Source organism: Rhinopithecus roxellana, chromosome 19 (genome assembly GCF_007565055.1).
Source record: "Rhinopithecus roxellana isolate Shanxi Qingling chromosome 19, ASM756505v1, whole genome shotgun sequence".
Lineage (NCBI taxonomy): Eukaryota > Metazoa > Chordata > Mammalia > Primates > Cercopithecidae > Rhinopithecus > Rhinopithecus roxellana.
The window spans coordinates 44,590,929-44,616,281 of record NC_044567.1 but is presented as its reverse complement, the minus strand read 5'-3'; the positions used below and the strand labels follow the sequence as shown (position 1 = coordinate 44,616,281).

The 25,353-nt window shown below is 45.5% G+C and overlaps 1 non-coding gene across 1 annotated transcript; it reads left to right on the top strand.

Annotated features, from left to right (window-relative positions):
• The first annotated feature begins 13,774 nt into the window (after positions 1-13,774).
• LOC115894985 lies at positions 13,775-13,878 on the top strand. Its single transcript, XR_004055200.1, has one exon. It is a non-coding gene; the product is annotated as a U6 spliceosomal RNA (small nuclear RNA).
• Positions 13,879-25,353: the final 11,475 nt, after the last annotated feature.

Here is a 25,353-nt window from a genome sequence, read left to right as displayed (position 1 = left end):
TTCTACCCAAGCAGAGAAAGATATTTTCTAATTAGCCAAGTTAGATAAACATTCTTCTACCACGCTTTTGTTTGGAGAATAGGTGGATGCTAAGAAACATGGCTGTAGAGTGACTTTGTGTAGAGCTACTCTTCTGCTTTTAGTGGTTTCCAATATTTAAACACACACACACACACACACACACACACACACACAGCTGGGGAAATTGAAACAGAGGGAATGAAAATAATTTTAAAAGTGGAGATTTAGGTGGTGGTAAGATCCATTACATACTGTGTGGCCAGGACCTCCAATGAATTTCCTTCCATGGGCATCTTTCCCCCTCCCTAGTGGACTCTCAGGTACATTACCCTTTCACTGGGCTATGCCCCATTTTATATAGCAAGTCCCAACTCAAACAAGCCTTTGATGACTCCTTGGGATACCTGGAATAACGTCTGCCTTTGGGGGTGGCGTTTATGACCCTTCACAGTCTCACTTGAACCTGTCTTTCCTTTTGTCTTCTCACGTTCCTCTTCGACCACACACATCCTGCGCCAGTCTACTGCTGAAACCAATCATCGTCATCATTGTCACCACCATCCCTTGCATTTATTGAGTGCTGACTCTCCAGTGGCCCCAGAACAGGAGTCTTACATTCCTTAGCTTATTTCATCTTCGTAATTCCATGAAGCTGGCACTGGGATGACCCTCGGTTTGATGATGAGGACATTTGGGCTCAGATCTGTTAAGGGACTTGCCCAAAGCTACACAAGTAATAAGTGGCCAACTGTCCCCATCCTGACCTCGTTGCCTTGGCAAATGCTGTTTCTCCCGCTTAGTGGTTTCCTTTCTCCACCTTCTTCAACTAACAGTCTCCTGCGTTGGAGCCCTGGTAACCATTTCTTTCTGATTTCTGACCTCACCTTCTCTGATCAAACTCCCCTAGCACCATAAGTCATTTCCCAACAAATGCCACGTGGTCGAATCCCTTTTCTCAATTGAGTAAATGGGATTTGCCCCACGTGGCATTTGTTCTGATATGATTCTGAATGGAGCAATTGTAAAAGGAGTCTTGACAGAATGAAAGGCTGCTGTTCTCCAGAGTTTTAATTCTGCTCTGCCAGTCAACATATCTCTGTTGGGGGCCTGCGCTGTCCCAGGCTCTGTGCCGTGGCCTGTGGGAGTCTAAATGGAATCAAAGAAGCACTCTCCAGAATTTCAGACAGATTGGCACATGGTGTTCAGAGCACTCATTTATGGTATATCATCTCTAGTCTATCTGTGGACATTTTCTTTTTCTTTCGAATGTTGTTCATGTACGCCTTCTCTCTCTCTTTTTCTGAACTACTGTTACCAAAATTGGTAACACATTGGCCTTTCCAAGCAACCACATTTAGTTTTGCTGATGTCTTTATTTTATGTGGCTGTTCTATTATTTATTTTATTGTTTATTCATTTCTATCATTATCTTCATTATTCCCTTCTTTCTAGTTTCTCCGATTCTTTTTCTAGATTCTTAAGTTGATTGCTTGGATTGTGGGTTACATACAGCTGTTCTAATTTCCTAATAAATGCATTCAACACTATAAATTACTCCTCTAAGAACCAGTGAAACTGCCTCAGACAAGCTGAGATATGTCATGTCTTTATTACTTTCAATTTGAAATACTTGTTAATTTCTGTTACGATTTTCTTTTTTAACCCCTGGATAATTTAGATGTGTGCTTTTTAATTTCCAAACATACATTTAGAACATCTCTTTGTTGTTGATTACTAATTTTATTGCAGACTGGAGAGAGAAATTGTAAGTAATGAAGATTCTTTGGAATTTATTGATACTCTCTTGTGATCTGTGCATAGCCCATTTTTCAATGTGTATCCTCGCTTTGTCAAGTTTAAATTTACATTTATGCAGACATAATTATACATTATTTTTAATCCATCAGCTTCTGGAAAAGATTTGCTAAAAATCGCCCACTATATTTGTTTATTTGTCAACTCTTCTATCTAATTACTTCAGTTTTTGCTTTGTATATTTCAAAGTTAGTATTGATGGATTCATACAAGGCAATGCCTGTCCCTAATACTTTTACTACCTTCCATCTTAAGTTCAGTTTTGTCTGATGTTAATACAGTCATGCACCACATAATGACATTTTGGTCAATGGTGGACCAAGTATATGATGGTGTTCCCATAAGATTATAATGAAGCTGAAACATTCCTATTGCCTAGTGATGTCATAGCCATCATCACATCAGCATAGACAATGCATTACTCTTGTGTTTTTGGTGATGCTGGTGTAAATCAATCTACTGTGCTGCCAGTTATATAAAAGTATAGCACACACACAATTACGTACAGCACATAATACTTGATAATGACAATAAAAGACTGCATTACTGGTTTATATACTTACTATATTGTATTTTTCATCGTTATTTTAGAATGTGCTTTTGCTGCTTATAAAAAATAGTTCACTGTAAAACAGCCTTAGGCAGGTCCTTCAGGAGGTTTTCCAGAAGAAGGCATTGTTATCATAGGAGATGACAGCTCCATGCGTGTTATTACCCAGAAGACCTTCCAGTGGGACAAGATGTGGAGGTGGAAGACAGTGATATTGATGACCCTGACCCTGTGTAGGCCTAGGCTAGTGTGCGTGTTTGTGTCTTTGTTTTTAACAAAAGAAAAAAGTTAAAAAGGAAAAAGAAAAAGAAAAAAAATTTTAATAGAAAAGATCTTACAGCATAAGAATGGAAAGAAAATATTTTTATAGTTGTACAATGATATATATATTTAATGCTAAGTGTTATTACAAAAGAGCCAGAAACTAAAAATTAAAGGTTTTTGTTATTTTTATTATATTTTATTTTAGAGACAGAGTTTCACTCTTGCTGCCCAGGATGGAGTTGAGTGGTGTGATCTCAGCTCACTGCAACCTCCGCCTCCAGGTTCAAGTGATTCTCCTGCCTCAGCCTCCCGAGTAGCTGGGATGACAGGTGTGCACTCCTACACCTGGCTAATTTTTGTATTTTTAGTAGAGATGGGGTTTCACCATGTTGGTCAGACTGGTCTCAAAGTCCTGACCTCAGGTGATCCGCCTGCCTCAGCCTCCCAAAGTCCTGGGAGTACATGCGTGAGCCACCGTGCCTGTTCTTAAAAATTAAAGCTTATAAAGTAAAAATGTTGCAATGAGCTATGGTTAATTCATTATTGAAGAAAAATATTTTAAAATAAATTTGAGAGTAGTTTAAGTGCACAGTATTTATGTAGTGTACAGAAATGTCCTAGACTTTCCCATTCATGCCCACCACTCACACATTGACTCTCCCAGAGAAAGTTCCAGTCCTGAAACCTCCTGCATTGATAGTAAGTGCTGTTCTCTCAGAATGAGGACATTCTCATCACTAGTCGTGGTAATATTCTCAGTTCACAAATTCAGCTGTGCAAAAATATAAAACTTAATTTTTCTATAATTCAACCTAATTTCTGTTTCAAGCTTCCCATTCAGTTGGTATAGAAATTTATTTCCTGTATAGAAGTGTCTTTTTTTTGGGGGGGGGGTACGGAATCTCACCCTGTCGCCCAGGCTACAGTGCAGTGGCACGATCTCGGCTCACTGCCAACTCCACCTCCTGGGTTCACGCCATTCTCCTACCTCAGCCTCCGGAGTAGCTGCGACTACAGGCGCCCGCCACCACGCCCAGCTAATTTTTTGTATTTTTAGTAGAAACGGGGTTTCACCATGCTAGCCAGGATGATCTCAACCTCCTGACCTCGTGATCTGCCCACCTCAGCCTCCCAAAGTGCTGGGATTACAGGCGTGAGCCCTCGCACCCTGCCAGAAGTGTCATTTTTAAATCATCTTTTATGTCATGCTTTTACTGTCTCTTTTCTATGTTTAGATACACAAATGCTTACTATTGTGTTACAATTGCTGACGGTATTCAGTACGCTGCCGCGGTGTCCAGGTTTGTAGCCTAGGGTTAATAGGCTGTATGTTATAGCCTTGGTATGTAATAGGCTATACTATCCAGGTTTCTGTGAAGTTCACACTATGACGTTCACACAACGAAACTGCTTAATGGCACATTTCTCAGAGTGTATCCCAGGTTTTAAGTGATGCCTGACTACATTTCTTTTGCAGGTCTGTTATTGCTATTCATCTCTTTATTTGTAATATTTTGGTGTCATTTAGTTTTAGCTCCTTTGCTGTTTAAATAGCTCACGAGCTGCTCTTACATAAATAGTTACACAGATGCCCTTAAATAGCAACCATTTTTCAAAAAATCAAACTTAAGAATCCCTTTTAATTGGTAAGTTTAATAAGTTTGCATTATTGTAATAGATAATGTATTTATATTTATTTCTGCTGTTTTGTTATCCTAACTTTCTATTTTTTTTTTTTTTTTTTTTTTTTTTTTTTTTTTTTTTTTTTTTTTTTTGAGACGGAGTCTGGCTCTGTCGCCCAGGCTGGAGTGCGGTGGCCGGATCTCAGCTCACTGCAAGCTCCGCCTCCCGGGTTCACGCCATTCTCCTGCCTCAGCCTCCCGAGTAGCTGGGATGACAGGTGTGCACTCCTACACCTGGCTAATTTTTGTATTTTTAGTAGAGATGGGGTTTCACCATGTTGGTCAGACTGGTCTCAAAGTCCTGACCTCAGGTGATCCGCCTGCCTCAGCCTCCCAAAGTCCTGGGAGTACATGCGTGAGCCACCGTGCCTGTTCTTAAAAATTAAAGCTTATAAAGTAAAAATGTTGCAATGAGCTATGGTTAATTCATTATTGAAGAAAAATATTTTAAAATAAATTTGAGAGTAGTTTAAGTGCACAGTATTTATGTAGTGTACAGAAATGTCCTAGACTTTCCCATTCATGCCCACCACTCACACATTGACTCTCCCAGAGAAAGTTCCAGTCCTGAAACCTCCTGCATTGATAGTAAGTGCTGTTCTCTCAGAATGAGGACATTCTCATCACTAGTCGTGGTAATATTCTCAGTTCACAAATTCAGCTGTGCAAAAATATAAAACTTAATTTTTCTATAATTCAACCTAATTTCTGTTTCAAGCTTCCCATTCAGTTGGTATAGAAATTTATTTCCTGTATAGAAGTGTCTTTTTTTTTGGGGGGGGGGGTACGGAATCTCACCCTGTCGCCCAGGCTACAGTGCAGTGGCACGATCTCGGCTCACTGCCAACTCCACCTCCTGGGTTCACGCCATTCTCCTACCTCAGCCTCCGGAGTAGCTGCGACTACAGGCGCCCGCCACCACGCCCAGCTAATTTTTTGTATTTTTAGTAGAAACGGGGTTTCACCATGCTAGCCAGGATGATCTCAACCTCGTGACCTCGTGATCTGCCCACCTCAGCCTCCCAAAGTGCTGGGATTACAGGCGTGAGCCCTCGCACCCTGACAGAAGTGTCATTTTTAAATCATCTTTTATGTCATGCTTTTACTGTCTCTTTTCTATGTTTAGATACACAAATGCTTACTATTGTGTTACAATTGCTGACGGTATTCAGTACGCTGCCGCGGTGTCCAGGTTTGTAGCCTAGGGTTAATAGGCTGTATGTTATAGCCTTGGTATGTACTAGGCTATACTATCCAGGTTTCTGTGAAGTTCACACTATGACGTTCACACAACGAAACTGCTTAATGGCACATTTCTCAGAGTGTATCCCAGGTTTTAAGTGATGCCTGACTACATTTCTTTTGCAGGTCTGTTATTGCTATTCATCTCTTTATTTGTAATATTTTGGTGTCATTTAGTTTTAGCTCCTTTGCTGTTTAAATAGCTCACGAGCTGCTCTTACATAAATAGTTACACAGATGCCCTTAAATAGCAACCATTTTTCAAAATTTCAAACTTAAGAATCCCTTTTAATTGGTAAGTTTAATAAGTTTGCATTATTGTAATAGATAATGTATTTATATTTATTTCTGCTGTTTTGTTATCCTAACTTTCTATTTTTTTTTTTTTGAGACGGAGTCTGGCTCTGTCGCCCAGGCTGGAGTGCGGTGGCCGGATCTCAGCTCACTGCAAGCTCCGCCTCCCGGGTTTATGCCATTCTCCTGCCTCAGCCTCCCGAGTAGCTGGGACTACAGGCGCCCGCCACCTCGCCTGGCTAGTTTTTTTTTTTTTTTTTTTTTTTTTTGTATTCTTTAGTAGAGACGGGGTTTCACCGTATTAGCCAGGGTGGTCTCGATCTCCTGACCTCGTGATCCGCCCATCTCGGCCTCCCAAAGTGCTGGGATTACAGGCTTGAGCCACCGCGCCCGGCCTAACTTTCTATTTTTTCTTTATTTTCCTTTCCTTGTTTTTCACCGGGTTGATCAAGATTTTTGTTGTTGTTATTGCAGATATGATATTTTTCCTGTGCTGGAGTTAAAATGACATTTTCTGTAACTTTATTAGCAAACACACATTTTTAAAGCAACTCCCAGCATAAATCTGTAAATACATTCCTCTGGATGACTGAGATGAAACCTTAGCATAGTTTCACTTCTTCTAACCATCCACCCATTTTTCCCCCACCCCACCTTGGTAACATCACCTAGAATTTTTATTCTAAATTATTGACCACATCCCTTCCACTATATCAGCCTCCTGAACATGCAGATACAGCCATGAAGACAGACAGGGAGACAATGACAGATTTCTTAACTCACTCAGCCAGCTATAACCAAATACCATAAACTGAATTTTATTTCTCATGATTCTGAAGCCTGGGAAGTTCAAATCAAGGTAACGGCAGATTCAGCATGTGGTGAGGGCCTTTTTCCTGGACAACAGATGATGCCTTTTCACTGTGTCCTCACTGGATGGTGAGGGCCTCCTTCCTGGTCAATAGATGATGCCTTCTCACTATGTCCTCACATGGTAGGAGGTGCAAGGGATCTCCCTGCAGCCTTTTTTATCAGGGCACTAATTCCATTCATGAGGGCTCCACCCTCCTGACCTAATCACCTCCCAAAGGCCCCACCTCCTCATACTATCATCTTGGGGGTGAGGATTTCAACATATGAACACAAATATTCAGACCATAGCAACTGAAAATAAGTTTCTATCCCAGCTGAATGGGACACTTGAGATAGAAATTAGGTTGAATTATAGAAAAATAAAGTCTAATTTGTTTTGCTCAGCTGAGTGTATGAATTGAGAATATTACCACAATTAGTGACAAGCCTGTCCCCATTCTAAGATGAGAGCTCCCCTGGGGTGGAACCATGGCTGTTTCCTCTCTGGACTCCCAGTGCACAGGCCATGGCACAGAGTGGACAAAAGGAAACATCTGGGAATGCTTCCTGGGTAGGAAAGAGGAAAGTGCTCCAGCAGCCGAGAGCTGGGCTGGCATGCTCAGTTAGGCCTTGGTGCTCTACTGTTGAACATGAGCAATTTTGAAGGACATCAACATTGGACATGGAGACTCTGGGACTGCGATGCCTTAAGACCCAATCCAGACCCCTCATAATCGTGTTTGAACACAGACAACATGAAACTTACCCAGAGGTGCCTGAAAATCACCAAATATCTCCTAATTTGGGCTGCCATGAGGGACCGCTGCGTCTTTAGCCATCACAGCCTTTGTCTCTCTCTACTCTCCTCACCATATAGAAAATAATTATTAGATACCAAATACAGAATTACCTTCACCAGCATCCAATCCAGAGCAAAGCTCCACTCCCTTCAACTCTGTCCGCTGTCATCTAACACAAGCCCGGTTCCTGTAAGTCCTCTTCAACCCTCCCTTACTGGGATGCTTCATAGTTTCCTGTAGTGGATCTTCTCCCTTGTTTCAGCTTGTGTATTAAACCCAACGTTGTTAAGCTACCTGTGTGTTTCTGGTGGTCTCTGGCTGGCAGTCATGAGCTATGGGTCAGGTGGGATGCGATAGTAGTCTGACTGTAGTCTGAGAGTGAAAGTTTACAAATGCTGGTTGAATTGAGTTGAATTCATGAAATGGGTCCTTAGAGTGCCCGGAAAATAGTGTCGTGAGCTTCATTTCTGACTGCGTCTCCTTTCGAGCCCAGACCCAGCCAGGTCTGCCTGTCAGATACTCCGAGCAGCTACAGGAAGGGCTCCTTTTTTTGCAAGGAAGCCTCATATACTTACCATTTCAGCCCAATAAAAGAAGCCTTCACCCAAGCAGGTCTAGTCTCAGCCATTCCCTTCATCCTAAGAGATGAAAGGTTGAACCTAGAGCTAGAAATATGTTCAGAGGAATCTGCTAGTGGCTTGGCTTGTATGCCCAAGGCATGGAGTGTGGTTACTCTAAGGTTCTCAGACTGGGTCCTGGCTACTCACAGCCCTGGAGGAGGCTGATGGAGACCAAGCCAAGGATTCATGAGGAGTAGACAAGGACGGAACTGGTTTGGAACCAGATGACTCCCTCCCAGTGCAGATGGCCTGGTCTCCAGCCAGCCCCGTGCCCACAGCCTCACCCAACTTCTTCACATACATTGTGCCCCTTCTGTCAGCAGTTACATGGGTCCCAAGACAATGGGAACGAAGCTGCTAGCCATGGGGACTAGTCCGGCACAGCTTCTTACTGTCAGAAACTGCCAAAGAGGTATTGCGTGTAACGTCTTCTCGCCTAAGAGAAATTAAATTAACTGGTAAAAAAAATATTGATCTGGGTTTTGGCAAATAAAGATTAGGCTGAAGGTACACTTCCAGAGTGCTCTCCGATTACACACACGCACACGCAAACACACACCCAGGGATGTATACACAAACACATGTACACACTCAATCCCACTGAGACATCTACTCTGCCAGACTTGTGGAGATGCAATTGGAAACTGGCTTCTTCCCAGAAGAACTGAGATGTCACTGAGCCCAAATTTCCCTCCATTTTCGGTAAATTGCTTGATTTCTCCAGGACCCCACAATGTGGTCTTTAGTCATGGAGACGGTGAGAACGTCACACAGAGCCAGAAGGGAGTGACTCTCAAATTCACGCACCAGGTCTCGAGGGAGTGAAGGAAGATGAGGAGGATGTGCCATCCTTCCCTCCCAGCCTGGAACACCCAGTTCCTTCGTAGACCTTGCTCAAATGTCACCTCCTCTATGAAGCCTTCCCTGACCTTTTCCAAGTAGATTTTATCGCATTCTCTTCTGGGTTCCAGCAGCAAATTGTAACGACCTCTTGTGGCAGGCATCTAGAGTTTTGCCTGCTGGATCTCTTAGGATTTGGTTCAGCTGCAAGTAACAGAGTCCCTCAAACAACCATGGCTTAAGCAGAATAGAAGTATAGTTATCCCTCCACATAAAAGCCCAGGGTTGGGAGGCAACTACACAATCTTCTGGAATCCAGGCTACTCTGGCCTTTTTCTTCAATTCTCCCTGGGGCGTGGTTCTCGGGCTCTTAGCACAAGATGGTGGCTGGAACTTCAGCCCTCAGAGCATATCCAATGCCATAGGGTGGAGTGGGCAGGAATCAAAGAGGAGGTGACAAAGGATTCTGCTCCCTTTTAAGAAAAATTTTCAGAAACTGCCACATGGCACTCTACTTCAATTACACTGGCCAGGAGTTAGTGACACAGGCATGCCTACCTGCAAGGAATGCAGGGCAATGTAATGTTTGGTCATAGGCCCATCTAGAAAATTCAACTAGTGGCCAGGAGCAGTGGTGGCTCACGCCTGTAATCCCAGCACTCTGGGAGGCCGAGGCGGGTGGATCACCTGAGGTCAGGAGTTTAAGACCTGCCTGGCCAACATGGTGAAACCCCATCTCTACTAAAAATACAAAAATTAGCCGGGCGTGGTGGTACGCACTTGTAATCCCACCTACGTGGGAGGCTGAGGCAGGAGAATCCCTTGAACCTGGAAGGCAGGAGTTGCAGTGAGCTGAGATTGCACCATTGCACTCTAGCCTGGGTGATGAGAGTGAAACTCAGTCTCAAAAAAAAAAAAAATTCAACTAGTATGGAAGAGTGCTGACACTGGAGCCAACGATGAGTTTTGACTGGTCCCTCCCAGCATGTCTCCTTGCCTTGTCCTAGTTACAGGATGCAGATCTCTATAGGCGGCTACTCCTTTTCCTATGGATATAGCCTTGGTGGTGCCATCAGCCAAGAGACCTTGAAAAAGCTAGGGGATGGTCCCCATTAGACCAATCAGATTATCTTGCAGGGCCTTAAATTGCCAGCAAGTGATCCAAGATGGAAAATGACCGGGGTGACGTTGCTCCTGAAACTGGAGTCCTGAAGAAACCGTCCATCCTTTCCTGCTCACTGGATCCTCGGACCACTCACTTTCCTGAGCTCTCCAAAGCCTGGTGCTGCAGTGTATCTTTAATTCTATGAGTCACTCCACATACTTCCAGTGAATTCCTCCTTTTCTTGCTTAAGTTACCCAAAGTTCATTGATGTTGCTTGCAACTCACAATCCCTGATTCTCCTCTGTTATGTCACTAATCATGTACCATTTACACACCTGTGTCTTTTTCATATAATTTTTTATTTGCATAGAATTGTTGTATGTATTTTGGGGGTGCATGTGACGTTCTGAAACCTGCATACAATGTATAATGATCAAAGCAGGATAATGGGATATTCATCACCTCGAATGTTCACACTTGTGTCTTTAAGATTAAACTCTCCAAAGTAGAGAGCACATTTGCTCATCTCTGTGCACCTGCCCCAAAGATCAACACTCTCCCATTAGGGACTCTGTAAATGTTTGTAGAAAAAATGAATGACAGTGGCTCAAGCCTGTAATCCCAGCACTTTGGGAGGCCGAGACGGGCGGATCACGAGGTCAGGAGATCGAGACCATCCTGGCTAACACGGTGAAACCCCGTCTCTACTAAAAAATACAAAAAGCTAGCCGGGCGAGGTGGCTGGCGCCTGTAGTCCCAGCTACTCGGGAGGCTGAGGCAGGAGAATGGCGTAAACCCGGGAGGCGGAGCTTGCAGTGAGCTGAGATCCGGCCACTGCACTCCAGCCTGGGTGACAGAGCGAGACTCTGTCTCAAAAAAAAAAAAAAGAAAAAAGAAAAAACGAATGAGAGATTCTGTGTGATTCTAAGGACACGCTGTGTGAACTTGCAGAAGCCATCCAACTTCTTTGCCTCGCTGTCCCTAGTAAAATACCCATTAGTAAGTGTTATATAGTGAGGGTGAGGGGAATGGCTCGTGTATTCCTCACCTCTCACTTTATTCTCAGAACTCCCAGAACAGAAGGAGCAGAATGAGTTCCACTGGAGAGCAGAACCTGCTGTCAAAGTTATAACTAGCTGCCGGATGTGGTGGTTCACGCCTGTAATCCCAGCACTTTGGGAGGCTCAGGTGGGCGGATCACAAGGTCAGGAGGTCGAGACCATCCTGGTCAACATAGTGAAATCCTGTCTCTACTAAAAATACAAAAATTAGTCTGGCGTGGTAGCACGCGCCTATAGTCCCAGCTACTCTTACAGCTGAGGTAGAAGAATCGCTTGAACCCGGGAGGCGGAGGTTGCAGTGAGCCAAGATCACACCACTGCATTCCAGCCTGGGTGACAAGAGCAAAACTCCGTTTCAAAAAAAAAAAGTTGTAACTACCATTGATTTTATGATCATTGCCAAAGAAAGTTTTTCTAAAATTTACCTACTGATACGATGTCAGATTCACACCCTCCCAATTTTTCAGTTTCTTTATCTCCCTCACTGAACTCAGATGCGTCAGATTTATCTCAAATGACTGATGCGTCAGATTTATCTCAAATGACTGATCACCGCCTGGTAGCGAGGAACCATGAGACCACTTTCTTTCTCAGCTCCTGTCCCAACTCATGGGACAACCATGCTAACACTACGTGATTCTCAGTCCCTGGTGTTAGCTAATTTGGAGCAAGAGGATGCCTAATCCATTGCACATCAATCAGATTCTCTCTCACAAGAAATTGTAATAGCCCTTGAGAGATGCTGGCGTGAATCCCAGATGCTTTCAGGAAGAGAGAATGTGTAAATACAAGAGGGATCAAGCTTTTCTGTCCAGCAGCCACTGTGTCAAAACATAAAGAAAGTCAATCTGCAGAGAAAGGGGACTGCAGAGGATGAGCAGAGAGAAGCCAAAAGAGAAACCCGGTGGTTCCAGGGAGAGAAAACCAAGAGAAGCCCATCCTTTCTGACAGCAGTGGTACAAATGCCAAATCTGGTCTCCTGAGGGTGCAGTGGGATTTTTGCCTTTGAGTTAGTTCTGCAACATGCCTGAATCCATGTGCTAAATACTCCTTGATTTTCCTGAGCCACTCTGACATGGGGTCGTACAACCAAAAACCTAACAAAGACAGCTGCCCTAGGTCAGGCCTCATCTTCTCTCTAGAAGACTCTTGTTAGGCTTCCTCACTGACCTCCCTGCCTCCAGTTTGTCCTGGCTCCACCACCAATCCACCTTTCACATGGGTTTCCAGGCAGACCTCACTGTGTTAGTGCCCCTGTGTGCAGAAAAGAGTTGGCATTACCATTCTTTTTTTTGGGGGGGGCACGGTCTCGCTCTTGTTGCCTAGGCTAGAGTGCAGTGGCACCATCTCGGCTCACTGAAACCTCTGCCTCCCGGGTTCAAGCAATTCTCCTGCCTCAGCCTCCCGAATAGCTGGGACTACAGGCGCCCGCTGCCATACCTGGCTAATTTTTTGTATTTTAGTAGAGATGTCGTTTCACTGTGTTGCCCAGGCTAGTCTTGAACTCCTGAGCTCAGGCAATCTGCTCACCTCAGTCTCCCAAAGTGCTAGGATTGCAGGCGTGAGGCACTGGCATTCTAAAAAAGGCCTGTTGCAAGCTAGTCCTTGGCTGGCGTCTGGGAATGTAGATGAGAGAAGGGTCCCCCATCCTAACTGATGTGAGTGGCTTACTCCGCCTAAAATGTTTGTGCAAACAGCGTGGTTTAAGCTAAACACCTGCTTTCCCTCTGGGAGTCTGGAAATTTAGTAAGCATTAGACCAAGGGTGTCTATGTGAACATCCCCCCAATAAAATCTCTGGGCACTGAGTGTCCAATGAGCTCCTCTGGGAGACAGCATTTCACACTGTTGTCCCGACCTGTGACTGAGGCAACTGTGCATGATTTGTATGGCTTCTTTGGGAGAGGACCCTTGGAAGCCTGTGCCTGGTCTTCCCCAGACTTCACCCAGGAGCCTTTTCCCTTTGCTGGCCTTACTGTGCATAGTTTTGCTCTGATGAGTCATAGCCATGAGTGTGACTGCATGCTGAGTCCCACGAGCACTTCTGGCCAATCATTGCACAAGGAGGTGGTCCTGGGGACTCCAGACACACCGTGCTGGAAACACAAGTATCCTTCCAGGATAAAGCCCACCTCTTCATTTCACACCAGGACCACTGTGAACCGGCTCTAATTGACATCTCAACCTCATCTCTCCTGTTTCCAACCTACCACCTTACGTTCCAGTTACACCCCTGCCTCTATTACTCACCACTGTAGGCACCTGTGTTTCATTCACCAGGGCCCATCTCAGGAAGCCCTCCTGGAGGATCCCTTCTATCAGAACCCAGCTGTTCCTGCCTCATGCTCTATCCCACTTCCTAACACAGAGCCTGGAGTCCTAGAAGTTTCACCACACCCATGTCCCCAATCAGGGGTGATTCCTGGAAATCAGGGGTGCAGCCCATCTATGGCTTGCATCTCCAGGGACACCACAGGCTCCAGCACACAGTAGGTGCTCAATAGAGGTACTGCAAGCTTTAGCCTCCCTATACAGATGTCTCTCTCCTCTGAAATCAGGAAATCAACACCTCTGAGACCTGAGACATGTGCCCTTGTACACCTATGATCCTTTTTATAGAGATACTTGAGTGCTCCCTTCAGCAGCACATAGACTGAAATTGGAAGAATACTGAGATTAGCCTGGCCCCTGCTCAAGATTGACACGAAAGTTTGTGAAGCATTCCATATATTTTTTAAACTACCACGCTTTAGTCATTATATAATGCATACATTGAAACATTACACTGTACCCCACAAACATGTACAACTATTATGTGTCAATAATAAACAACAAACAAGATACCCAAATCCCCCGACTAGGTCTAGATTCCAATTCAGACTCAGCGTGTACGATGGAGAACCTGGAAGTGGGGGCCATGCACTAAGAGTCCCTGATCTCCATGTTACATGACACTCTCAGACAAGTAAAGCGACCTAAACAAGGTTGCCCAGCTGGTGAGTGGCAGAGCTGGGACTCAACTCCAGAGCAGTCAGGTCCAGAAGTCCACCCTGCGAACACTGTCCTCCAATCATTGCTCAGGGTGTGCAGACCGGGCCTGGGGAGCTGTCCCTTGAGCTCCGGGGCCGCCCTGGATCACTGTCCTGCTCACCAGTGACCTCCCCGAGGGCCAGAACTCCAAGGCTCCTCTTACCCTGCTCCCAGCTCAGGGCAGTGGAAACTGGTGATACCATGTTTACCCCCTAAGCTGCCACTAATTCTCTCCTCCCATGCGAGCCTGCTTCAGGGAGGTCTGAAGGTTCTGTTCTCCCAGGAGGAGCTCCAACTCCCTCCCAGCTTTAAAGAAATTCACATAAATGGAGTCCACATGGAAAAGAGGCACTTTAGCCTCCTTCACGGCAGCCTGAGAGCCAGCTTCAGGGTCCTGCACCCCAGAAAGCTCCAGGTCTCCTTTGGCTGAGTCCTTTTGACATTTTCAATGGTAAAATAAATTTGATTTGCAGAAGCCATGAAGGAACCGAGGCAATGTGATTTCCGAAACGCACTGTGTTATTGGATATGATAAAAGACTGAACGAGGCCGGGCGCGGTGGCTCACGCCTGTAATCCCAGCTCTCAGGGAGGCAGAGGCGGGAGGATAGCTTGAGCCCAGGAGTTCGAGACCTGCCTGGGTAATACAGCAAGACCCCGTTCTCCACAAAAAGAAAAAAAAAAAAAAGACTGAACGAGTCAGTACATGTAGCAGCTTAATAACTGTTAAAAAAAAAAAAAAAAAAGGCCAGGTGCTGTTTCTCATGCCTGTAGTCCCAGCACTTTGGGAGGCCGAGGTGGGCAGAACACGAGGTCAGGAGTTCAAGACCAGCCTGACCAGTGTGGTGAAACCCCCGTCTCTACTAAAAATACAAAATTAGCCAGGTGTGGTGGCGGGTGCCTGTAATCCCAGCTATTTGGGACGCTGAGGCAGGAGAATTGCTTGAACCCAGGAGGCAGAGGTTGCAGTGAGCTGAGATCGCGCCACTGCACTCCAGCCTGGGTGACAGAGTGAGACTCCATCTTAAAAAAAAAAAAAAAAAAAAGCAAAACCCATGTGGTCTGGTGGTGGTGGAGGAGGAAGAGGAGGAGGTTGTGGTAGGTGGAGAAGGAAAGATTCATGCCTGAACTCACTGCCTACACCCAGAACGAATCCTCAGCCCCCTTCACTCCCTCACAGACACAGACAGACACACGGATTCACGCCCCACACTCCCACAGACATAAACAGGCATGGATACAGACGCAGAAATGCACAGCCATGTTCACATAAACATAGGTGCATACGCCAGGCAGGTCCACGAACAGTCATCACAGCCGGTGCCAATCACTGGTCAGTGAAAATGTGCCAGGTACTGCGATGAGGACTTTACATCCTTTTGTCTCAGTTACTATCTTACTCGGTTGTGCAACTGTCCGAGATAAGCAAGTTATTATTCCCGTTTTACAGATGAAGAAACTGAGGCACTGAGATCTTTCTTTCTTTTTTTTTTTTTTTTTGAGACAGAGTCTCGCTCTGTCGCCCAGGCTGGACTGCAGTGGCCGGATCTCAGCTCACTGCAAGCTCCACCTCCCGGGTTTACGTCATTCTCCTGCCTCAGCCTCCCGAGTAGCTGGGACTACAGGTGCCCGCCACCATGCCCGGCTAGTTTTTTGTATTTTTTTAGTAGAGACGGGGTTTCACTGTGTTAGCCAGGATGGTCTCGATCTCCTGACCTCGTGATCCGCCCGTCTCGGCCTCCCAAAGTGCTGGGATTACAGGCTTGAGCCACCGCACCCGGCCTGCACTGAGATCTTAAGTAACTTCCTCAAAGAGATCCCAGCTAGGAAGTAGGGAAGCCAAGGTGAGAACCCAGATAGATTTCAGAAGCCTTGTTCCCTTTATTTTACCACATTTTCCTTTTCTTTTTAGTTTCATTGAAATATAATTGACGGAGCCTCAACTTCACAGGTGTATAGTTTGATGAGTTACGATGTGTGTGCATACTCATAGAATCATCACTATAATCAAGATAATGAACACATCTATCAGCCACAAAAGTTTTCTTGGGCCCTTGATAATTGCTTGCTTATGTCGCCATCCCTGAGCAGCCACTCTTCTACTGTCTGTCACTGTAGATTGGTTTTCATTATCTAGAATTTTCTAGAAATGGGTCATGCAGTGTGTTCTCTCTAATGCCTATGGAAGCGATGCTCACTATGTCTGCACTGTGGGCCTCCTCACACATGCATGCACAATGTCCACAAGTCCTCACCAGCACGCACCCCCAGCACCACATTCCCCCCTCATCCCCCCTTACACCCATTCCCACACCCCTCAGGCACAAGGCGCTCCTGTGCCCCCCACCCCCACCCCTCACTGTATCTCTCAATCCATGCTGCTCCTCGGGAATAATTTTGCTCCATTCATCAGCAAAATAAACTTCTGACAGTTTCCCAGCAAAGCAGTGCAGCTCCTTTCTCCTAAGTCCATGTGACAGGTGACTGCAGACCCACTGTCCTCAGCACATGAGCCCTTTGTAGACTCTGGTTCAATTCTCAAAAGCTTTGCTCATTCAACAAGAAGCCCATTCTCCTAAGCACTGTATATTCAGCAACGACCAAGAAGTCACAGTCCCCTCTGGCTATGGAGCTGAATCACCTCCCCAGCCAGCATAACCGGCCCCATGCTGTGGGAGAGGAAACCCTCCAGCAAGACCACACTGGCTGAAGAACCAAGTGACAGGTTCACAATGAAGAAAGAGAATAAGGAAGATGGCATGGAAAAGAGGGGTGAGGGGAAGAGGAAGAGAGAAGGACCCCAAATCAAGCTCGGACCGGTGTGGCTGGCCAGGAGAGGAGGAGTCTTCCTTCAAGGGTGGACGCTGAAAGACAACCACAAGACACTGTATGGAGACCGTGGGACAGGGCAGGGCTGAGCAGAGCTCCATTGCTAGGAACACGGGCCATGGCTTGTGGCTGACCACCAAGCTTTACAGGACAGGAGAGGGGCCTTGCACGTCCTGCATCAAAGCCAATTACTGCAGGGGGCTGATGTCCAGGTCATACCTCAAGTCTAACTCACCCCTAGCTGTCAATCTGAATACACTGTGGAATCATTCTAGGAGTTTAAAATCATACTGAGCCCTGGGTTCCACTCCCAGATAATCTGATTTAATTGTTTGAGGGAGGGGTGTGTGACCTCGGCATGTGCATTTTTAAAAGCTCTCCAGGTGATTATCTAATATGCAGTCCAGTTTGAGAACCTCTGTAATTCTTCATTGGCCTCCAGTCTTAGGCCAGGTACCTCCCGAAAGCACCGCAGGATACAAGAACGCAACACTGCTAGAAGGAAGGCCTCCAATCCCACCTCCCTGCAAATACTCTAATGGGAATTTAACAAGATGACCTATATTGATTAGATATCAATTAATTGTGAGACGAGGACTAAAGATTTCATAAGCAATCAATCTCACTGTCATGTAATGAACTGAAATTGGGGCAAGTAGTAAGTAAATGCTCAGTGATAATGACTTTCTTATCAATATCAGATATTTAAAACCTTTCAGGTTTTACTGATAATTCAATATCAAGATAATTAGGTATCAGTCAGGCACATTAAATATTGTTTACATTGGTCGTTGTTCTTTAAATCTATGGTAAGACGGCTATGGGGTCCCCAGCCAATGGCTCTTGCTTATTTGAGATGACACATCTAATATATTGACAAGTATTAGGTAAGATAACCTCTGAGGTATGAACTACCATGGACAGTAGAGAATGCTGAGTTTATTTTAGCTTCACACGCTGGTACCAGAAACGGAAGTCTAGTGTAATATGTCATCTCGGCTAAACTGAGCTGTGGAAGAACTACTGCAAAATCCCTTCCCCTTAATTACATTTTACTGTTAATTAATCGAATTACTTCCTCATTACCTTGATGCCAACGCCTATGAACCAGATTACTTTAATCATATCGAACCTCTACTTCCTTGTAGGTGTTTTTGATGTATGGAAATCATGATGAGGCAGAAGCACTCGTGACTCCCACATGAAGGAAAAAAAAAACTTCCGACCATCAAGGTTTACGGACATGGACCCAAATCATCTTAATGCGTCCTGAGGAAGGCAGAGGAGGAAAGGCATGAGCGTGTTGAGAAGAGACTTTACGGGAGTACAAGATGCAGGTGGTGGAGTGGCTTTGATCAATAGATGGAATCATTCCGTCGAAAACAAGTCAATCTGGTATATTTAAAAAATTGTTAGAGGTGTTCAAGTGGGTTATATCCCCAAAAGGCCACATCATAAAGGTGCGATAGGCTCCACAGCAGTGCCAGCCCTGGGTAGAATGTTGTTCTTGCTCTCACGAAGTAATGGGCAAGGAAGAGTGTGCTGGTCAAGAGTGAGGGCTTCAGAGTGGAAGCCTTGAACAAGCTGCTTAAACTCTCTAGGCCTTGATTTATGCATCTGTAAAATGGGGATAATGATATTATCTACCTTACAGGGCTATAGCGGGGACGACATGGCATCATTCCTTGAACTCCCCAGTACTATGTACACAGCAAGAGTTGAGTAAATGATGCTTATTTCTATGCTTCATTTTGCTTTTGTTGTGTCATTGTCTTGACCCCATTCAATGTCTTTGGGCCTCAGTCCCACTTTGGTATTACTATTCCACTCCCTCTTCTATGGTTATGGTTAGGGCTGAGGCACTTTTCCTGACGTCCTTTTGCCTAGACCTTTATTTTTTACCTTTCTTAGTCATTTCATTCTAGATGAGATTCTGGTGAACAGGATAGAGCCAAGCCTTCTTTCTTGACTCAGTCTGGAGTCTCTGTCTTTTAATCGGGGGATTCAGTCAATTCCCTGTCATGGGAATAACGGGCACCCTTGTTTCATTTCTGCCCTCTTAAGTTATGGTTACTGTTGTTCTTACTTCGTTGTTGTTTTATTTTTCCTTTTCCTTCTTTTACCTGGCTTTGTCAAGTAACCATGTATTCCTGTCCTCTCCACTCCATGATTCTGAAAACTCCCTCTGGCTTCTCAGCTATTAGCGATGACCATTCTCATCTTCACATACACGCAGCACCCTGTATTCTTCTCGTTATGTTAAACAGCCCTGTCCTAGCACAGAAGTCCTCTGCTAGCCCTTCACTGAGGTCTACAGAATTTCTCTTCTTCACTCTCTGTCTCTCTCTCCCTGATTTTTCTCTCTTTGTATTTGGGCCCTAGGTTTTGAGATACTTCTACTCCTGATCTCCTGTCATTATTTTAATTCTTAATAGAGACAATTCTCTAATTAATGTATTCATTTATTATGTCCATACTTCAAGCTTTAAGAACCACTTCTTTTACGTTTCAAAAAATCTTTACTTCACTCCCACCAGATCTCTTTAAGAGTATTTCTTTTTTATCCAAGTTGTCTCCTGGATCTTGCCCAGATCTATTTCAGACAGAGACACCTGTGCCAATTCTTCCACTGGGTCAGCTTCCCTCTGGTTCCTGTACCCTGCATCTGTGGGTTTTTTCTTTGCCTGCTCATGGCTCCCTGTACCCTCAGGAGCTGACTCCAGCTGTCACAGCCCAACTAGAGTGAGAGGCACATGGGCTTCTACTCCTCTGGACTGGCAGTGACTGACCTGGCCGGCCTCTGCTGAGACCCTGGAGGATGCCTCTCTGCTCCCGGAGAACCCTGTCCATGGTAGCGCTCCCCCAAACTCAACACCTGTGGGCAATTAAGCCTCAAGTGGAAAAGAAAAAATAAATGGCAAAATGGCTACAGCAAAATTTAAATTTTAAAAATAATTTGCAAATTGGTCATTGGCCAAATTGATTGTATGATGAATTGACTGATGTAGACATAGTTTTTGGTAAATTTGTTTGCTTCCTCACAAAAGCACTGGCAACTCAGTTTGCCAGGGTGCTTGCCAAAGCCCCTTCCCTGCTTGCTCTGAAGAGGGTGTTGAGAGGCAGTGGGCAAGTGGGAGGTAGGGACAGGTGTTCATGTCACCATCTTCCAGAGTTCTCATTGTGTTGCCACTGGAGTCATCTGCTTCCGTTTTTTTTTTTTTTTTTTTTTTTTTTTTTGAGATGGAGTCTCACTCTGTCTCCCAGGTTGGAGTACAAAGTACAAAGGCACGATCTTGGCTCACTGCAACCTCCTTCTCCCAGGTTCAAGTGATTCTCCTGCCTCAGCCTCCTGCACAGCTGGGATTATAGGCACATGCCACCATGCCTGGCTAATTTTTCTATTTTCAGTAGAGATGGGATTTCACCATGTTGGTCAGGCTGGTCTTGAACTCCTGACCTTGTGATCCGGCCTCCTCGGCCTCCCAAAGTGCTAGGATTACAGGCGTGAGCCGTGGCACCCAGGCTGCTTCTGCTTTAAACCAGGTGAAGTGTACTTGTGGACTCGAAGGTGCAAGTGAGAGTGTGTGTTGATGCTGGTGGCTGTAGCTGCAAGCCCTGCAGAGCCAGCTCATAACACAAGTGCCAGCTATTGCTAAGGAGAAGCAAGGCTGACTTGGAGTGTATTTTCCAGAATATGATTGGCAGCTGTGATGCCCTGCTCTGCCCCGTGGGGTGGCAGCCAGGCTGATGGATCGTGTCCTCAGGAGGCCAGTGTGGGGAGGGACTAGAAATATCATACTATAGAAGACTGTGGAGTGCTTTGAGAGGCCAAGGCAGGTGGATTGCTTGAGCTCAGAAATTCGAGACCAGCCTGGGCAACACAGTGAAAACCCGTCTCTACTAAAATACAAAAAAATTAGCCAGGCATGGTGGCATGCACCTGTAATCCCAGCTACTCAGGAGGCTGAGGCAGGAGAATTGCTAGAACTCGGGAGGTGGAGGTTGCAGTGAGCTGAGATTGCACCACTGCTTTACAGCTTGGGCAACCGAACGAGACTGTCTCAAAACAAACAAACAAAAAAAGACTGTGGCCTGGGCTTGTGGACTGGGCTTGGGGGCTGAGGGGTAGGAGGGTGAGGAGTGGGAGGCAGAGTGCTCAGCCTAGAGAAGATACACTTCCATGGGGAGATGTCCTGGGAAGAGCAATAGACTTCTGTGTGGCCCCAAGGGCTGGGACTGAGGCAGCTTGGAGGCCAGGAAGACGATTCTACCATCAGAGCTTACCAGTGATGGACCTGTCTAGAAAGAGGGAGCTCTCCATCATGAAAGACATGCAGGTCAGACCCGAGAGTTCATTTGATGGAGACAGACTGGCTAATTCCAGAGTTTCTTCCTACCTGGGAGTCTCTAACTCCCAAAATGGCTGCGACGTAATGGTTGGGGGAGCCCTGCTTCTCACCACAGGCACTAAAATTCATGAACCCTGAGTGCACTGAACAGAGGAATGGGGAAGTTTTGCTATGGAAAAAGCCACAATACCCTCATCTTTTCTCCTAAAGTCTTACATCCATCTTGAGGGAATAACCTCTTTCTTTATTTTAGGCAAATCATCATGATGTGCTTTTTAGTAATATAAATACTCACCAGTTGTTCTTGGAGAAAACTGTGAGATCACCATTGACCAGCATACAAATCTTTTAAATTAAAATTGTTAGGGTTCTGTTTGACCCCTCAAGTTGGGGAATGGTGGCACCCAGTCATGTAGCTCTGAGACTCTCTTGTCTCCCTCCCCCGTTTGGGAAGATATGGAAGCTATAGAGAAATACTTCCTGCTTCTGCCTGAACCGTGCTACAAATGGGTGCAGATTACCCATTTTCCTGGGGAAATGGGAGTCCTTTTCTAGCGACTTTTTTTTTTTTTTTTTTTTTTGAGACGGAGTCTTGCTCTGTCACCCAGGCTGGAGTGCAGCAGTGCAATCTCGACTCACTGCAAGCTCCACTTCCTGAGTTCAAGTGATACTTCTGCCTCAGCCTCCCAAGTAGCTGGAAGTACAGGTGCCCGCCACCACACCCGGCTAATTTTTTTGTATTTTAGTAGAGACGGGGTTTCACCATGTTGGCCAGGGTGGTCTCGATCTCCTGACCTTGTGATCAGCCTGCCTCTGCCTCCCAAAGTGCTGGGATGTCAGGCGTGAGCCACCACACCTGGCCAGGACTTCTTTATGGGAAAGGAAGATCTGACTTCAGAGGGAACATGCTACTGTTACCTGCTCCACCTGCCCGCTGACCCTTCATGGATTCCTACCAGGAGAGCCTGGTGGCCTCTGGATAGCTAGATGTTTATTTCCAAGAATGGGCTAGGTCTGACACAAGGGCAACTGATAACTCCATCCAGGGCCATTGAATCCAAGAGTGTTCCAGACATCACACTAGGCACAGAGGAAACATAGAAGCAGCATAAGTGAATGACGATAAAGGGAGATACGGGTTTTGACAAAGATGACCTGGGGACACTGTTGGCCCATAGAGAGCAGAGGAGGTGAGGCCTGGAGGAACAGTGTGGATGCTGCCTCCTCCGTGCCCCATTTGCGAGGCCCGTTCTTCAGGGAACTAAGCACACGGGAGCAAGGATCTCTGTGTCATTGTCCTGCATCAGATGCTGAGCTGCCCAAGAATGGGATCCTCTCTGGTTTCTCTGCTCGCTCCTCTTCATAGGGAAGGGTCAGTCACATTCAAGGTATGCCGTGAGCAGAAAGTGATGGGAGAGAGCAGAGAAGTGGCAGTAGCTCCAACAAGGAGGTCTTGCAATTCCAGCTTAAGGAGCTGGAATTCAAGCAGCAGGTGCCAGGGCCAGGGGAGCAGGGAGCAGAAGTGAGGGCATGGCGGGAGGCAGCTATGGGGCGGTGAGCTCTGCTGCATCCGTGGCCGTGGTGGGCCATCTTGGAAGGGACCAGCAGGACAGTGGCTGCTCCGGACCCATCCCACCCAAAAATGTCTCCTAGAGCAGGAGAGCGACCTGTGGGAGAAGCAAGCTGATATAAATCAGAGCTAACCCGTGCTGATCCCCGGCTCCCTAAATCAAGAACCTGACAGGTTTTCTGGGCGAGAATCAATCTTGCTGTCCCCACAGTAAATACCATAATCCTTTTTCCAGTGTGTTTTAGAGAATGTAACTGCCATGCTCATGATTTATTCGAAAATATTCTGCCAGGTTATGTGAATGAATGGGGGAGTCAACGTGCTTTTAAACAGGAGTTCAGGGAGCTCCCAATGGGACTGGCACCTCCCTCTTAGGGCAGCTCCAGTAGGCTGCCAGCTTCCACACCTGCCCCCTGTGGCAGGCCACCAGGACCAAGGACATGGGAACTGAGGGCGGGCAGCAGGACACCAGAATGACCATTCTTTAGCTGGGAGGGCAGAGCAGAGGCAGCCAGGCAGCAGTAGGTGGCCAGTCCTCTCAGGGCTTCTTTCCATGAAAGCCATCACTGGACTTCTCTTTTCCAAGTTTTTTGTAATTTATTTGTTACACAGCTAATATAAGAATGCATTCTTGGTCAGGTGCGGTGACTCACGCCTGTAATCCCAGCACTTTGAGAGGACGAGGTGGGTAGATCTCTCGAGGCCAGGAGTTCCAGATCAGCCTGACCAACATGGAGAAAACCTGTCTGTACTAAAAATACAAAAATTAGCTGGACGTGGTGGTGGGCACCTGTCATCCCAGCTACTTGGGAGGCTGAGGCAGGAGAATTGCTTGAACCCGGGAGGCAGAGGTTGCAGTGAGCTGAGATCGCACCACTGCACTCCAGCCTGGGTGACAGAGTGAGACTCTGTTTCAAAAATAAAATAAAGGAAAAAGAAAAGAAAAAAGAACGCATTCTTGTTATGCCTAATTCAAATAATTCAGAAGTTTCGAGAGCAAAATGTGAATCTCCCTTCTATACCCTCCCATGACCCAACTCACTGCATTATTGTTCCTTCTTCCAGAGACAGCAGTGGTAAACACGTAGTTACCATCATCTTATATTCATAAACACATATACCCTTTTCGCACAAACAGGTTTTTTTTTTTTTTTTTTTTTTTTTTTTTTTTTTTTGAGACAGAGTCTTGCTCTGTCACCCAGGCTGGAGTGCAATGGTACAATCTTGGCTCACTGCAACCTCCGCCTCCCGGGTTCAAGTGATTCTCCTTCCTTAGCCTCCCAAGTAGCTGGAACTACAGACACATGCCACAACGCCTGACTAATTTTTTGTATTTTTAGTAGAGATGGGGTTTCACCATGTTGGTCAGTCTGGTCTCGAACTCCTGACCTCGCGAAGGTTCTTTTTTTATGATATGTAGTTTATATTTATAGTTTATGTATTTATATGATATTTTTATATATGCATTCATACATAAATACATATACATACATATATGGTATATATGGGTTTATACTGCTTCCAGTTGTTTTTAACCTTTGTAAACAAAATCATGATGCATTTCTTTATAACTAAATGCATCTTGGCACATGTTGTATGAGTTTTTTTTAATATAGATTCTAAATGAGACATGGCTGGTTAGAGTTCTGACAAATTCTACCAAACTGTCCTCCAAATATAAAATGCCAATGGGATATAAGTGTCTGTTTCCCCATATTACTAGGAATGCTTTCATTTAATTTTTGCCAAGTTGATGGGCATAAGCCCTCATTGTTGGTTTACCCATAACTGGTTCCTAAGAACGTGGAACACACCTCCCTGCATTTAGTGGTTTAGTGTGTCTTTTTTTCTGGGTATTGTCTAATCATTCCTTTGTCCAGCTTTCTACTAAGTTGTCTTTTTTTCTTATGGAATTTAGGGATTTTTTTTTTTTTTTTTTTTTTTTTTGAGACGGAGTCTCGCTCTGTTGCCCAGGCTGGAGTGCAGTGGCCAGATCTCAGCTCACTGCAAGCTCCGCCTCCCGGGTTTACGCCATTCTCCTGCCTCAGCCTCCCGAGTAGCTGGGACTACAGGCGCCCTCCACCTCGCCCGGCTAGTTTTTTGAATTTTTTTAGTAGAGACGGGGTTTCACCGTGTTAGCCAGGATGGTCTCGATCTCCTGACCTCGTGATCCGCCCGTCTCGGCCTCCCAAAGTGCTGGGATTACAGGCTTGAGCCACCACGCCCGGCCGAAATTTTAAATTTTTAAAGCATTCAGATTTGACTGTCCTTTCATTTACGGCTTCCAGGTCTCGTGACTTGCATGGGAAGGCTTTCCTTTCCCAGAAATATAGTTTCATTTTATTTCCTCTATTTTCTTCTAACATTTTGGCGTTTCTGTATCTCACATTCACTCATGGTTAGCCTCCAGCATCTCTGCTTTCTCCATTAC